The sequence below is a fragment of the Aotus nancymaae genome, unplaced genomic scaffold (genome assembly GCF_030222135.1).
Source record: "Aotus nancymaae isolate 86718 unplaced genomic scaffold, 86718_ANA_hifiasm-v0.15.2.pri h1tg000007l, whole genome shotgun sequence".
NCBI classification, from domain to species: Eukaryota; Metazoa; Chordata; class Mammalia; order Primates; family Aotidae; genus Aotus; species Aotus nancymaae.
This window is the reverse complement of record NW_026988418.1, coordinates 1,383,131-1,399,037: the sequence shown is the minus strand read 5'-3', so window position 1 is coordinate 1,399,037 and position 15,907 is coordinate 1,383,131. Positions and strand designations below refer to the sequence as shown.

At 39.5% G+C, this 15,907-nt stretch overlaps 1 pseudogene; it reads left to right on the top strand.

The window, feature by feature from the left end:
- Positions 1-14,890: 14,890 nt before the first annotated feature.
- Positions 14,891-15,333, top strand: LOC105709395 (interferon-induced transmembrane protein 3-like; annotated as a pseudogene).
- The last annotated feature ends 574 nt before the right edge of the window (positions 15,334-15,907 follow it).

Below are 15,907 nucleotides of genomic sequence, written 5' to 3'. Positions count from 1 at the left end.
TAGCACTTCTTGTAATTGTGTCACTTGATAACATATCTTGCCTTTCATTTATTTGAAAATACGTATTTTATCTTCATTTTTGTAAGGTATTTTTACTTGATACAGACTTTTAGGTTGACAAGTTTTTCTTCTTTCTTTTAGCGTTTTAAGTATGTCTTTTGGCCTCAGTTGTTTCTAATGAGAAATCAGCTATATCTGGGTGCTTTTTGTATTTTCTGTTTGTGTTTTTAGGAGTTTAACTTTGATGTGTTGCATGTTATTTTATTTGTATTTATCTTGTTTGAGGTGTGCTTTGTTTTCTGAATCTATGGGTTTCTTCTTTTTGATCAAATTTGGAAAATATTTGACCAGTGTTTTTTTCAAATATTTTTTCTGCAATGTAGTTCTTTTGCTCCCCTTTTTCTGGAACTCCAGTTGCTCATTTTCTCAGCCACTTGATACTGTCCCACAAGTTGTTGAGCATCTGTTAATTGTTTTCCAACCTTCTCTCCTTCCATGCTTCTACTTGGATAATTTCTATTGATCTATAATCCAGTACACTGATCCTGTCTTCTTTATTCAATCTACCATAATATTTTCTAATTTTTTTATATTTCAAATACTGTATTTTTCAGTTTCTAAAATTTCCTTTTAGTTCTTTTTATAGTATTCATATTTCTTCTCAAATTCCTCATCTCTTCACACATTAAAAATGAATACATCTTTTCCTATAGATTTTTTATTATATTTATCATAGTTATTTTTAAATTTTTGACTTAGTTCATTTGGACCGCTCTCAGAAAAATACCTTGAATTAGGTGGTTTGTAGACAACAGAAATTTATTCCTCACAGCTATGGAGGCTGGGAAATCCAAGATCAAGGCATCAGCAGATTTAATGTCTGGTGAGGGACCTGCTTTCTTATAAACAGTGGCTTCTTGCTATGTTCATATATGGTGGAGAAGCTAACTAGTGCTATGAAGTGTTTTTTATAAGGGTACTAATCCTATTTATGAGAGTTCTACCCTCATGATCTATTCTGCCCCCAAAGGCCCATCTCCTAATACTATCCCATCAATAATTAGGTGTTAATATGTGAATTTTGGGAGAACAAAAACATTCAGACCATAGTAGTTCCCTTCTGCTAATTTCAGTATCACAGGTTTGTTTGTCACTTTGTTTTTATCAACTGATTTTTTCCCCCACTGGGCTACATTTTTCTGTCTGTTCATATATCTAGAAATTAAATTTTTCATTATATATAAATAATTCTGCATTCTGTTATCTTGCTTTGAAGATTTTGAATTTTGCTCTAGTAGGCAGGTAACTTACCATCAAATCCCCTTGGTGTTTTATGGAGTTGATTTTAAGCTTTGTTAGGGAAAGTCTATTTTGAATTTTTCCCTTAGTCATAGGGTAAATACCTTAATTTTGGAGTATGGTACTTAATCCTAGGGTGTGGCCCTTCTGAAATTTCAGTGCAAAGCCTGAGGAACTTATTAAGGCTCTCTCATTTGTTGGTATTTAAGCTTTAAACTCTGCCTCCATTGTGGGCAGCTACTGAATCCTCTGCTCAGTTGTGTGTTCTGATTTGTTTTTTCAGTTTGTTTGTTTTTCCTCAGGATTCCAGCTACTGTTTTTCCCATAGGCTTCTTGTAGTCTCAGTCCACACATTCAGGGTTTAGGTGTCAGTCAAGGATTTGAGTGGAATCTATATGCAGATTTGGTGGCTCCCTCTATGGCTTAATTCTTTATGGGATTTCCCCCTTCAATGTCTAACTGCTCTGGAAGACCCAATATGCATCATCTGGCTCCCCAATACTACTGCAGCTTTTTGCTTCAGCTCTATCTGAAATGCCCCACCATACCACAGAGACTGGAGACTGCCCTCAGATGAAAGCTGGATAAATTAGATCTCACTCAGTGTGGTTCTCCTCTTTTAGGGGGACAAATCCCCACTCATTTCTGTTCGATTTGGATAATTTCCCAGTAATTTCAAACCATTTTTTGTCTATTTTGTCCAGAGTTGATAAATGTTATCAGTAGGAGAGTTAGTTTAATACAAGCTACTCCGCCATTATCCAGGGTTGGAAATCTCCTGGTTTCTCATTTTTAAAATGAAGATAATATCTACTTCACAGTTTTTTTTCCCCTCTGTCTGAGAATTAAATAGAAATATATATGTGAAATGCCTGGCATGGATAGATATTCAGGAAATGTTAGTTTCCTTTCCTGTATGTTGAACTGGCATCTGTTTCCTTTTAGCTTCCCTTCACTAGTCCTTGCTTTGTTCTCTGGGTCCACCCCACACAGGTCTAACCTCTTTCTCATCTGGCAGACCATCATATCCTGTGGCTCGGGTTTCTCCTTTATCTTCAGGCTAAAAATCTCAGTTCTTTCTGCCATTTCTCAGGCCACAGGTTTTTTCCTAGGGAACTTGGAGTTCCTATAATGATTCTATTTCTTCATGGAGGAATGTCCTAAACTCAAGCTCCCAGTTCTGCCATTTATAAACTCTATAATTGGAGCAAGTCATCTTTTGAGTTTCAATATCCCCATCTGAAAAATGCCATTATAATTCCTATTCAGTCTGTGTCTTGAAAACTCAGGCACCTCAAACTTTAGCCAATGTTGGTGAGAGAGTCTGAGGAGAGGTCTCCACCTCCTAGGTTCCTGCTGTCACTGATGGAGGGACTGGGGCTCCCTTCTCTGGTTATTTTGGTGGGGGAAGAAGACGGAACAGGGGCTATTATAATTCAGTCTCTCTCCACAAGTGAGGCCTGTGGCTAATTTTCTCTTGAATTACCAAGGGCAATCATATTTTCCTGTTTTAGGTTTCACTTTTTCTTCCAAAAATCACTCAACCTAGTCTCATATGAGAAATTCATATTCTTCCTATTATCACAACTTAGACACTATTCTTTGCAAAACAATGCTGGTCATATTATGTTATAGATGCATTTTCCTATCCATCCTAAGTGTCTCTGTCTGAAACACTATAATCAAATAATATATCCTCTCAAAGTTTTTCTTTGATCCCCAAATTTATTTAGGGGCAAGGGAGAGTAGTGATGATTTGTTTATTCTCCAAATGAGAGAAAGCATTAGCAAAGATATAAGAATTCCTTTAAAAAGTCCTTACACAAGTAAGGTGATCATAAAATTTATTATCCAAAGCTGTATACTTTTGAAAGTGAAAGGGGGCACTATTAATAATTATGCTATGACTGACTGCCTCAGAAAAATTGCAATGTATGTCCATTGTGCAATTGAGTACCTCAGGGCCTGACTTCCTGTAAAGGTTCCTAATTCTTGAGGAAAAATGTTTGGCAACCAAATCACCAGATACACAGATGAACAACTCTTTTTTCCATTCATCTATAGAATCTTTCTTTCTCAGGAACTTCATTGTTGGGGCACTCACTCCACTAGTGCAAAGGGCTTAGGATCACCTGTGCAGAGCCACCAGTGGAAAGGACTGAACTGGTCACTTTTGTCTGAAGCACATTTTCAGCTGTGAGGCAAAAACTTAAGCTCAAATCTCCTTCCTGCAAGTCAAGGACTCACCCCTCATTGAGTTGCGTCCTGCCTGGCTAATATCTGTTTACTCACACAGCTCCCACAAAAGGTCACTGCTTTCTCCCAGAGGTGCTGGTTTGCATGTAATGGAGCTGCAAAGTGACCCTCCTCTCCAGTTCAATTCAGCCTAGACCATGGCTAAGTTCAAAACAATATTCAAGAAATATACATGTTACACTCACCTTGTTATTTTCTAAAAAAAAGCTGCTTTTTCCTGCCCTGCACTTTTCCACACTGCTTTTCCAGAGTGGCTTCCACCTTTCTAATCCCTGCTATCTGGTAAGACTATACTCATTCATCAAGTTCCAACTCAAATATCCTGTGCTCCATGAGGCTCTTCCTGATGCCCCCTCACTTTCATTAATCTACTCCAGGTGTCAGAGTCAATTAGGATTTGGTTCTGCTAATTTAATTTTTAAAAAGCATGACAGTGGCTTAGACAAGATACTACTTGTCTTTCACATAGAAGTCAGGAGGTCACTAGTCCAATGCTGTTATGGCAGCCCTTTGGAGGCTCTTATCTTTCTGCTTTGCAATCCTCAAAGTCACCTCATGGTTCAAGGTAGCTGCTGAAGCTACAGCTATATGTTCATCTGACAGCTGGAGAAGAAATATTAATAACAGGAGGATAAGAGGTTTTCTTAGCTATTAAGGACCTTTTTATGTTAATGTTGTGAATTACATGAAAATATTTTTCCTTATGTTAAGCCAACCTTGAATTCCTGAAATTAACCCACTTTGGTCAAAATGCATTATCATTTATATACATTGCTGGATATCACTTGCTAATGCTTTAAGATTTTTGCACCTTCTCATATGGTTTTGTCATTCTTTGGTATCATGATTATGCTAACTTCATGAAGTAGATAGAGACTTCTCTTTCTTTTGACATTTTGGAATATTTATTTAAGATTAGAATTATTTGTTCCCTGAATATTTGGCAGAACCCACTGATAAAAACTCTGGACCTGGATATTTTTTCTTTATGAGAATACTTTTAACTATTAATTCAAACTTTAATAATTACAGAACTATTTGGGTATCTTGTTTTTTCTTGATAAGTTATGTTTTCTAAGAATATGTTTATTTCATCTAAATTTTGTCTATTCCTTTGTCTGATTCTTCCATCTACCATTTCTGATGCATTCCAGATGCTATCCTGAGTTTGCTGTTCCAGTTCATAGATTCTCCTTTCAAGTATATCTAGTCAACCACAATGCTTATCTATTGAGTTTTCTGTCTCAATTTTTATATTTTTATGATTCTCTTTGGTTCTTAAAATCTGCTTGCTCTTTTCTGCTGTTTTTGTGCATTTAACAGCTTCAGTCAGGTACAGCTGACATACCTCACTATGTCAATAATGTGTCAATGAATGGCACCTTTTGTAGTGTATAATTTTATAAATTTTGACCTGTGTATAACACTTGTGAAACCATCACCACAATCAAGAAAATGAACATGTCCAACAGCCCAAAAGGTCACCAATTCCCTTTTGTAACCCTTCCTTTCTGTCTTTCTAGTCCACCTCCCATTCCCAGGTGATTTAATTTATATGTTTGGCCCCTCCAAGTCTAATGATGAAATGTAATCCTCAATGTTGGAGGTGGGGCCTGGGAAGAGGTATCTGGATCATGGTGTGTTTCCCTCCCTCATGAATGGCTCGGTGCTGTCCTCATGGTTGTTTAAAAGTGTGTGGCATCTTCCCTGCATCTTTCCCCTGCTCTCACCATGTAAAGTGCCTGCTCCTACTTTGCGTTCCACCATAATTGTAAGCTTCCTGAGACTTTTGACTTAATGTTGAGACCAGTTAAGACTTTTGGATACTATTGGTACTATTGGCAGTACATAACGAAATCATATGTACTCTTTTTGTTGTCGTTTGGATTCTTTCACTCAACATAATTATTGTGAGAGTCATTTATATTCTTGTATCCTTTTTATTGCTAAGTTGTATTCTATTCTATAAATATACAAAAATTTGTTTATTCAGTCACCTCTTAATTGTATTTTGCAATGTGAGAAGGACACAAGATTTGAGGGACCATTAATGGAAAAATATAGTTTGGATGTTTGTTACCTTCATATCTCATGTTGAATCATAATCCCCACTTTGAGGTAGGGCCTGATGGGAGGTGCTTGGGTCATGGGAGCAGACACATTGTCCTCATGATAGTGAGTGTGTTCTTGTGAGATCTGGTTGTTTAAAAGTGTGTGGCACCTCTCTGCTCCCTCTCTTGCACCTGATCTCATCATGGAAGGCACTTGCTCCTGCTTTGCCTTCTACCATGATTGTAAGTTTCCTGAGGTCCTCACCAGAAGCTGAGCAGGTGTTGGTGCCATGTTTGTACAGCCTCAGAAACATGAGCAAATTAAGCCCCTTTTCTTTATAAATTACCCCATCTCAGGTGTATCTTTATAGTGATACAAGAATGGCCTGATATGCAAAAATGTGTTTATTCAGTCACCTCTTTATAGACATTTGAAATGTTTCCAGTTTTTTACTATTACAAATAAAAGTACTGTGAACATTTATGCACAAGTTTTTGTATGAACATATATGCCTTTATTTTCCCTAAGTAACTACAAGTAGAGGCTAGGTTATATGGTAGGTAAATATTTCATCTTTTCAGAAACTGTTGACTCTTTTTAAAGTGGTTCTACATTTTGTATCCCCATCAGCAGCATATAAAAGCAGTTGTTCCAAGTCTTTGCCAATACTTGGTATGGTTAGTCTTTTTAATTTTAGACTTTCCAATAGATGTGTAGAGGTTTTTCATTGTGACTTAAATTGCATTTTTAAAATAAATAATAAAGTTGTATCTTCTTTTTTTCTTGATCAGCCTCTTGCTAGAGATTTGTCCATTTTATAATTGTCTCAGAACCAGCTCTTGGTTTAATTGATTTTCTTATTGCTTTCTGTTTTCTATTTCATTGATTTCCATGCTGATTTTTATTATTTCTCTTCTTCTGCTTACTTTGGGTCTCATTTGCTCTTTGTTTTCTAGTTTTTTAAAGTGGAAGCTGAGGCCATTGATTGAGACCATTCTTTTCTTTTAATATAGAATTTTAATGTTATGAATTTCTCTGTACGTACTGCCTTAGTTGAATCTCACAATTTTGATATGGTACATTTTTGTTTACATTCAGGTCAAATTCTTCCTAATTTTCTTTTTTGTTGCTTCCTTAAGCTATGGGTTATTTAAAAGCATGTATGTAACTTACAAATATTTGGGGACTTTTCATATATCTGTTACTAATTTCTTAACAACTTATTGATCTTTAACTTCATTGTGAAATGAGAACATAATTTGATGACTTGACTCCTTTTAACTGTATGAGACTTGTTTTGTGGTTCATAATATGGTTTATCATGGTGAATGTTCCCTGCAGACTTAACAAAATGTATATTTTTCAGTTACTGGGTGGAATGTTCTATCTATGTCAGTAAGTTGGTTGATAGTGCTGTTCAAATCTTCTGTATCCTTATGTGTTCCTGTCTGTTATTCTAACAATTTTTGAGAGAGGATTATTGAAATTTTTGATTATTATTGTAGATTTGTCTATTTCTCCTTGAAGTTCTACTAGCTTTTGCTTTGTGTATTTTGTTGTTCTTCTATTAGGTGCATAAGCATTACAATTATTATATATTATTGATAAATTGTACCTTTTAACATTATGAAATAATGCTCTTTATTCCCGATAATTTTTTCTGCTCTGAAATCTATTTTGATATTAACATAGGCTTTCTAACTTTCTTTTTATGTGGGTTAGCATAATGTGTGTTTTTCTAGCCTTCTATTTTTAACCTATTTGCATCTTTATACCTAAAGTGGGTTTCTTAGAGGTAGTGTATAGCTGAGTCTTGTTTTTTTTTTTTAAATTGAATCAGATAACCTCTGCCTTTTAATTGGGGTGTTTAGACCACTTACAAATGTAGTCTTTTTATTTACATTACTAGGTGATATAGCTTGGCTGTGTGTCCCCACCCAAATCTCATCCTGTAGTTCCCATAATTCCCACATGTTGTGGGAGGGACCCGGTGGGAGATGACTGCATTATGGGGATGGGTCTTTCTTGAGCTGTTCTCATGATAGTGAATGAGTCTCATGATATCTAGTGGTTTTAAAAACAGGAGTTGCCCTGGTACATGCTCTCTTTGACTGTCACCATCCTAGCAAGGCGTGACTTGCTCCTCCTTGACTTCTGCCATGATTGTGAGGCTTCTTCAGCCACATGGAACTGTGAGTTCTCCATTATACCTCTTTCCTTTGTAAATTCCCCAGTCTCAGGTATGTCTTTATCAGCGGCATGAAAATGGATTAATACACTGGGTTTAAGTCTGCCATCTATTTTCTTTTCTATTTATCCCGGATAGTCTTTGTTCTCTTTTTCTGTCTTCCTTCTTTTGAATGAATTGAGTTTGTTTTTATTATTTCATTTTTTCTTTGTTGGCTTAGTTAACTGTAACTCTTTGTTATATTACTAGTTGCTTTAGAGTTTACAGCATACATTTTTAACTTACCACATTCTACCTTTCAAAGGTATACTATATATGTAATATGTAAACCTTACAAATATAATTCCATTTCTTCTCTCCCAGTTTTCATGCTACTCTTGTCATACATGATTTCTACATCACACTTCACAATGCATTATTATTATTTTTGTTTTAGACAATTATATTTCAAAGATATTTAAATGATAATAGTCATTGACTGCCACCTCTTACTGGGGGCTTCTCTCGGGTTATCTTTCACGATTCTGTAAGTGCTTCTTCATGCTGCTCCTAGTTGTTCTTTACCGCTTTGCCCCAAGCCTGGATACAGAGCCTTCCATTAATTCTCCCAAAGAATACTCAGCACAGTAAGAGTGTTGGAGGACAGGGGAAATGGGTAGAAACGTGTGCAGATGTGCAAGTCTGAGGCTAGCAAAAGAAAAGAAAAAGTTAAAACTGAATACCAGATACACCTATTCATAGGGTTCATCAAATCATGCCCTCCATAGAAGTCATCCCTGGCCATTTTTCTTTCTAACTCTAGAACTAATAGCATATTTCTGGGCCAGCTTACCTCCACAGATGGTAAGTTCCTTTGACCATGTCCTTCTCCATAAACTACAGGCCCTGGAAAGACTGTGAGATTCTCCTTTCTCCCAATCTGAGGCCTACCTCATTTTCTTCCCAAGAGACTGAGAGTAAGATCCTCTATCTCCTACAAAGTAGGTAAAAATCCCACCTTCATTCCCAGGGCGAGTCTGGGCCCTATGACCTGGCTGGCAGTCATATGGTCAACAGTATATTTCCCAAATACTTTATCAAATCTCCTCTAGTTCTTTCATAGTCTTTCACTTCCAATGTGAGATGAAAAGAAGATCAGGCATGTACATTCCTTTCTGTCGAATATAGACTCATGATCTCAATAGCATATACTTGAAAAAAAATACACAGACATCTCCTAAGAAATGAAGACTTTGATAGATTGTCCTTTTAAAATCTATGTTTAGAAAAGCAACCTACAAGGGCCTGAACTTGCTCATCATATGGCTGATCTACAGTACTATTCAAAACACTCAACATTTCAGTCTGTATTTGAATGATGTTGCTGGTTCAATGTTTATCCATGAACAGTGAGGCATACATACTGACCTGACATCTGCAATACAGTATTGTGGTTCAGAGCATAGACTGAGAGGCCTCTCTTAATGGACCTTCTCAGAAAATGAAAGATCTTCTCCCCACCCCAAATTCCTACTTCCCCATAGAAGCAGAAACTTTTCATTATTCTCTAAATGGAAGTTTCTCAGCTTCATCAGCTTTAAAATCCAGAATGACCTGCAGGTAAACTTTCGGCTGGCAACCTTAAAATAACTGTGCCTCTTTCAATATGTCAAAGTTTGGGAAGAATACTATAAAACCTTTAACAATCATTGCCACCAAAAGGTATACGACTCGAATGTGTAATTACTTGCTTTGCCCACAGCCCCTTTGGGAAAGCCTGCCCAAACTCGAAGAGTCCACTCTATATTCTGCTTGTTCTTGGCTTTCCCTTTCCCCAACATATGTCTAGACCAGATCTGGACACTTATTCAAAGGCCAGCCATGGACCAATCAAACCACCTGACTCCAGAATTTAGAGTCAGCACCTCTGGGCAATGATAGGAATTTGAATTGAAATGTACAGTCAAGGATGGAGTAGATTTTATGTGCAATGTATCACTCATGCTGAAGTTTTAGGGAGCAGAAACCACAGGCTGCAGAAAAAGCAGGCTTGTAGGAGAGGAGTACAAAGCAAGAGACTTTGCTAAGCATATGTTTGCAGCCCATGAGCCAAGACCACGTGTCCCCCATAAAGGAGATGGGGAGAGAGAAGCTGCCTCCCTTGCTAACATCACTGACTCTATTTGTAGGCCCAGCTGCTCTCTTGCCCTGGATGCCAGGACATTGCTTCTTGTAGTAGAGACTGATTTTCCTATCCAATACCCATTCTTCCTTTCTTGGTTTTACTCAATGTGATAATATACATAACAAAAAGACTAAATCTCCCTCCTCCCTTTATAGCTAGGAAGAGCCACAGCCTAAGTTCTGGCCAAAGAGAAGTAAATGGAAGTTGTTGGGTGGAACTTCCTGGAAGGCTCTTAAAGAGGGGGAAGGAAGCTGAATACACTTTTGGACCCTCTCTCCCCTCCCTCTAATTGCCACCTGGAGGGCAGAGTTGATGGCTAAACTTCCAATTTAAAGGTGGATTCCTTGGCTTAGGATAGCAGAGGAGAAAGATGGAAGGTGGTCTGAATTCCTGATGATAGTCAAACCACCATACAAACCCAAGACTATATACCTTCCAATTTCTTATAATGAGAGAGAAAACAAACTCTTCATGCCAACTTTGCCTCCTTGAGAGCCAGAGGCAGTTGGCGGTTCAGTGCCCTCACAGAGCCAGAACACGTTCAGCAAATGTTCCATGCTAAACATGCATTTGCAGCCCATGAGCCAAGACACAAGTCCTCCCTCACTGTGCTCAGTGCCTTCCAGGGTCCTACGTCTGCAAAAAAAAAGGTGGAAGAGCAGATGCTGACCACTTAGAACAGAGCAGAGTATTTTATCAATACTCTGGAGTGGTTATCAAGGGTATCAAGGTGGCCCTGTCAGGTGCCCCTCCTCCAGGACTCCAGGTGATTATTTGAGGTGCCTCTTCCTGGGGCTGAAGGTGGTATTCGTGCTTATCGGTAAGAGCACTACTACGCACAGGTGTTTTAAATGCATCTGAGAATAGTGTTCTGCCAGAGTTGCCGGCAGGCCTTCTTTCACTGGTTTACAGGAGAGGGGATGGGGAGGTGAAATGCACAGAAGCTGAAAGCAGCATGAGTGACCTGATGTTAGAATCCCAGCAATGTGGATTCTAACAATCAGTGATGGAGGAGAAACTTTAGAAGATGGTGAGGAAAACATCAGGAGACAAGGAAGCCTCTCTGCTTCACATCCTAAAAACCCATAATGCCTGTTTCTTTTTTTCTTTTTTGAGACAGAGTTTTTTGCCCAGGCTGGAGTGCAATAGCACGATCTTGAGTCACTGCAACTTCTGCCTCCTGGGTTCAAGCGATTCTCCTGCCTCAGTCTCCTGAGTAGCTAGGATTACAGGTGCCTGCCACCACGCCTGGCTAATTTTGTATTTTTAGTAGAGACAGGGTTTCACCACATTGGCCAGGCTGGACTTGAACTCCTGACCTCAGGTGATCTGCCCGCCTCGGCCTCCCAAAGTGCTGGGATTACAGGTGTGAGCCAAGGCACCTGGCCCCCATAATGTTTGTTTAACCTTTTGTGACTAAAGACTTGCACATCTTCCCACTTAATGGCTGCTGGGTATAATGGCTCACACAGGTCTCAACATGGTATATAGGACTCTCATAGATATGATAAAATTGTAATAGAAGCTGTCTGGAATACAGAAAGTACATCAAAATAGCAAGGGATTGGCAATCCCACCAAACAGATCAGACGATGAGAATTTTCTGCTATAGTTGAAAACTGTACGATGTGCCATAAGCCTTGTTTTTCACTATGTGTTCAGCCACGGTCTGAAATGAAGGGTAGTTAGAATAATCAGTAGTTTTTCATCCTTTTTGATGAATTTCTAAAGTTTTATAGTAATAACATGTCTTGAATATGCAATACTAAACATTGAAACAATCTTTTCATAATAAAATGCTAAAAAATGTAAAAAGAAGTTTGTTGAAATAAATTTGGCAGCATCTAGTAAGGTTGAACATAGGCAAACCCTGTAACCCTACTACTTCCTCATAAGCATAAGTCCTAGAGGAGGAGATGGCAAACTTCTGAAAAGGGCCAGAGAGTAAATACTGTCGGCTTTGCAAGTCCTAATTTTTCCATTGCAACTACTCAATTCTGCATAAATAGTGCAAAAACAGCCACAGACAATATGTAAACAAATTTGAATGACTATATTCTAATGAAGTTTACTTACAAATACAAGTGGTGGGCCAGATTTAGTCAATTGCTTCTAGAGAAACTCATGCTGATGTATGCCAAAATTTGGGTACAAGAATATTACTGCAGGATCGTTTCTAGAAGACCCAAAGTAAAAACAACCTAAATGCAAATGTGCAAAAATTAGTAAGATAATTTCAGATAATGATAAGAAGATGATAAGAAAATAAAAGATTGGATAATAGGCTAGGTGATGCTTTGGGATGGGGGCACCCATGTAGATGGGGTTGGGGGGGAGCCCTTTGAGAGGGTAATGGGTAATTTGACAACTAATTGATGAGAAGGCGCCATCCATGCAAGTATTTCAAGGAAAGGAAGTTCCAGGATGCTGTCATTTAGATGTTTGTCCCCCCCAACCCTATGTTGACACTCCATAAATAAACCACAGTATATGTACCCACTGAGTATCAAATGGCAAATCAAATGATCCCTATAGTACATACTACACACTCTTTTAAGAGCCATTGGGTGACTCTTAAAATGTTGAGCAAAAGTAGCCAGACCCAAAGGAGTACATTTTTTATGATATTTGATTTTGTAAAAACTAAACAATATTGTCTAGGAATGCATCTTAGGTGAAAAAACTGTCAAATAAAGCAAACAGGGAATTACAATGAAAGTCAGAAGGCAAGAAACAACAGTGACCATTAATGGCTTCAGAGAAGGCTTTGGGTGCTGGCAATGTCCTATTCCTCAACTTAGGTAATGGTTACGTAGGTACTCACTATTTTATATTTTACAGAAATCATACACCTAGGTTTTTAATCCAGTTTTTTGTATGTGTGTAAATTTTACAGAAAAATGTGGGGTTCTGTTTAATACTGACTTTCCACCTATAAAGCGCAACACGTGACAGATGTTAATGTATAATGTCTAGTTCTCCTTGGAATAAAAGGTGCCACTCGCAGTTTTTATTTTCTGTGTAAGAGCAGGTGTCTGTCTTGCCCTATGGCTGGGAGCTGAGGTGGACCAGCAGTATGAACAAATCAGAAGCATATTAGCCAGTGCTTTGTATTCACGTACTTTCACATGCATGTAACATAATTGCTTAGTAGTTCATAGGCTTTTTATTTTGTAATCTGCAAAATACTAATGTGCACACCCTTGAGAAAAATGTCTGTACATTGTTCCTGTAAGTGAAATCAGACATTGACTACATGGCATTCTGGAGTAGTTGGGGTCTGCAGCTGTCTTCCCTCTTTTACTCTGAAAAATATTATGAAATTGAGAAGTGCTATCTTTGATAGTGTCTCCCGGGAGCAGAGCACGTGATGAAGACTTCCACCGTGGAAGAGATGGGTGAGGAGGTTAAGTAAATTTTCTTTGTGTAGTTCCCATTAAACTTCAATCAGAGTTACAGAAAGAAATTTCCTCCAGGCGGCTGTGAATACAGGTATTGGTTTGACTTTAATAAAAGTCATAACTGATCTCTCTGAGGTCTCTCGTGGAATGAGCTCAGCAGAATTCAGGCAGGTCCTTGAGAGGAAAAGCGTCCACTTAAACATCGCATTATCCTAATAATCCCATTCCAGAGCTGCCGTCCCGTTATTTTAAAGGTCTTCATTTGCAAATTGTGGTATTTGAAAGTTTTCTTTTTACATTATTGCAGAAAGCGGGATGGATCTTTCTGAGGGCCACACACCTATTTACAGACTCCCTCTCCTTCCAGACCACAGTAAGGCAGCAAGGTGGAGGCTGCTTTGTACCTTCACATCATTGCTTTGATTGAACTACCCTGTTTAGAGCAACACCTGCTTTGAAGCCAAAACTGCTTTTAATAAGTTTTGTTAAGAAAGGAAAAAAAAAAATTCTCTTACCCTGGTCCAGATCGTGATCAGGGTAATGTCGTCCCAAGGCATAAAATCTCATCCATTCAGTTTTTATCCAACAGATCTTTTCAGGGTACCTGCTGTGTGTTAAGCACTGCTCTAGGTCCTCAAATATAGCAGGTATCAAGATAGAGAAGAAATTTGCAATCCAGTAAGGGAAACACCCAGGGAACAAACAAAAAAAATAGATAATTTCAGATAATGATAAGAAGATGATAAGAAAAGATTGGATAATAGGCTAGGTGATGATTTGGGATGGGGCACCAATGTAGATGGGGTTGGGGGGAGCCCCTTTGAGAGGGCAATAGGTGAGTTGACAACTAATGGCTGAGAAGGAGCCCACCATACGAATATTTCAAGGAAAGGGAGTTCCAAGATGCTGTCATTTAGATGTTTGTCCCCCCAAACCCTATGCTGACGTTTGATCCCTAATGTTGGCGGTAGGGCCCAATAGGAGGTACTTGGGTCACGGGGGCGAATCCCTCATGAATGGCTCAGTACCCTCCCTGCAGGGGCAGGAGGTGGGGAAGTCAGTGGGTTCTCACTCTATTAGTTCCTGCGAAACGGGTTGTTGAAAAGAGCCTGGCACCTCCTCCTCTCTCTTGCTTCCTCTCTCGCCACATGATCTGCACACACCGACTCCCCTTTACCCACCGCCATGAGTGGAAGCAGCCTGGGCCCTCACCAGAAGCAGATGGCGGTGCCATGGTTCTCACACAGCCTGCAGAACCGTGAGCCAAATAAACAGCTTTTCTTTAAAAATTACCCATCCTCAGGTATTCCTTTATGGCAACATAAACAGACTAACCCACAGGAAGAGGGTATAGCAATGCCCAGTGCTTAAGGGATGAAGTTTTGTGACACGAGAGTGTCCTGTGTGAAGAAAGGGATACAAGGTGCACTTGGAAAGATAGGCAGGGGGTCCTGCCTGTGCCATGGAAAGGGTTTAGATTTTACCATAGGTGAAATCGAAACTAGTGGGGAAAGGGAGGGCCCACTGAGAACCATCCCAGTAACCCGACAACAGTTGGTCTTCGCTGGACACCATGAACCACACTGTCCAAACCTTCTTCACTCCCGCCAATACCGACCCTCGCCCCACCTATGAGATGCTGAAGGAGGAGCATGAGGTGGACATGCTGGGGGCACCCCACAATCCGGCTCCCCCGACATCCACTGTGATCCACATCCGCAGTGAGACCTCCGTGTCCGACCACGTCATCTGGTCCCTGTTCAACACCCTCTTCATGAACTCCTGCTGCCTGGGCTTCAGCACTGGCCTACTCCATGAAGTCTAGGGACAGGAAGATGGTTGGCGACCTGACCTGGGCCCAGGCCTACGCGTCCACCACCAGGTGCCTGAACATCTGGGCCCTGATTTGGGGCATCATCATGACCATTCTGCCGATCATCATCCCAGTATTCATCTTGCAAGTCTATCGATAGATGAAGGGGAATCAGCCAAGCCAGGAGCTCTGCCTGTGACTGTTTCTCACGTATTCCACCTTCCATTCCTCACCCTGGCCCCCAGCTGAGTGCTGTATCAGCCCTTTGTCCTCACACACTTTCTACAATGGCATTCAATAAAGTGCACGTGTTCCTGAAACTAAAAAAAGATTTTACTGTAGGTGCAAAATATATGTTTTTAATATGTAAGTAAACGTTTCTTAGGATAATGTCTAGCTTTCTTTCTAGAGTGCAAAGAAACTTGGATGGGTGTGAGGGAAAATGTAAACTGGCCCCGACTCCTGGCTTTGCCTCTTTACTTTTGCATAACTTTGGGTAAGGTTCCCCAGCATCTCCAACCCCATCAGTAAACTGCGCATAACAACAAGCACTTCACAGAATAGTGGTGAGCATTAAATATCTGTGAACAGACTCCGTCTGGTGCTGACCCTCTGTGAGCGCTTGATCATTGTCAGCAGAATCTTCCTCTGAATGACCCCATGGGCCTGCTTTTGCTCTGGGGAAGCTTTTTTTTTAGTAAAAGATCATTGTTGAAATTGAGATTAGGCCAGTG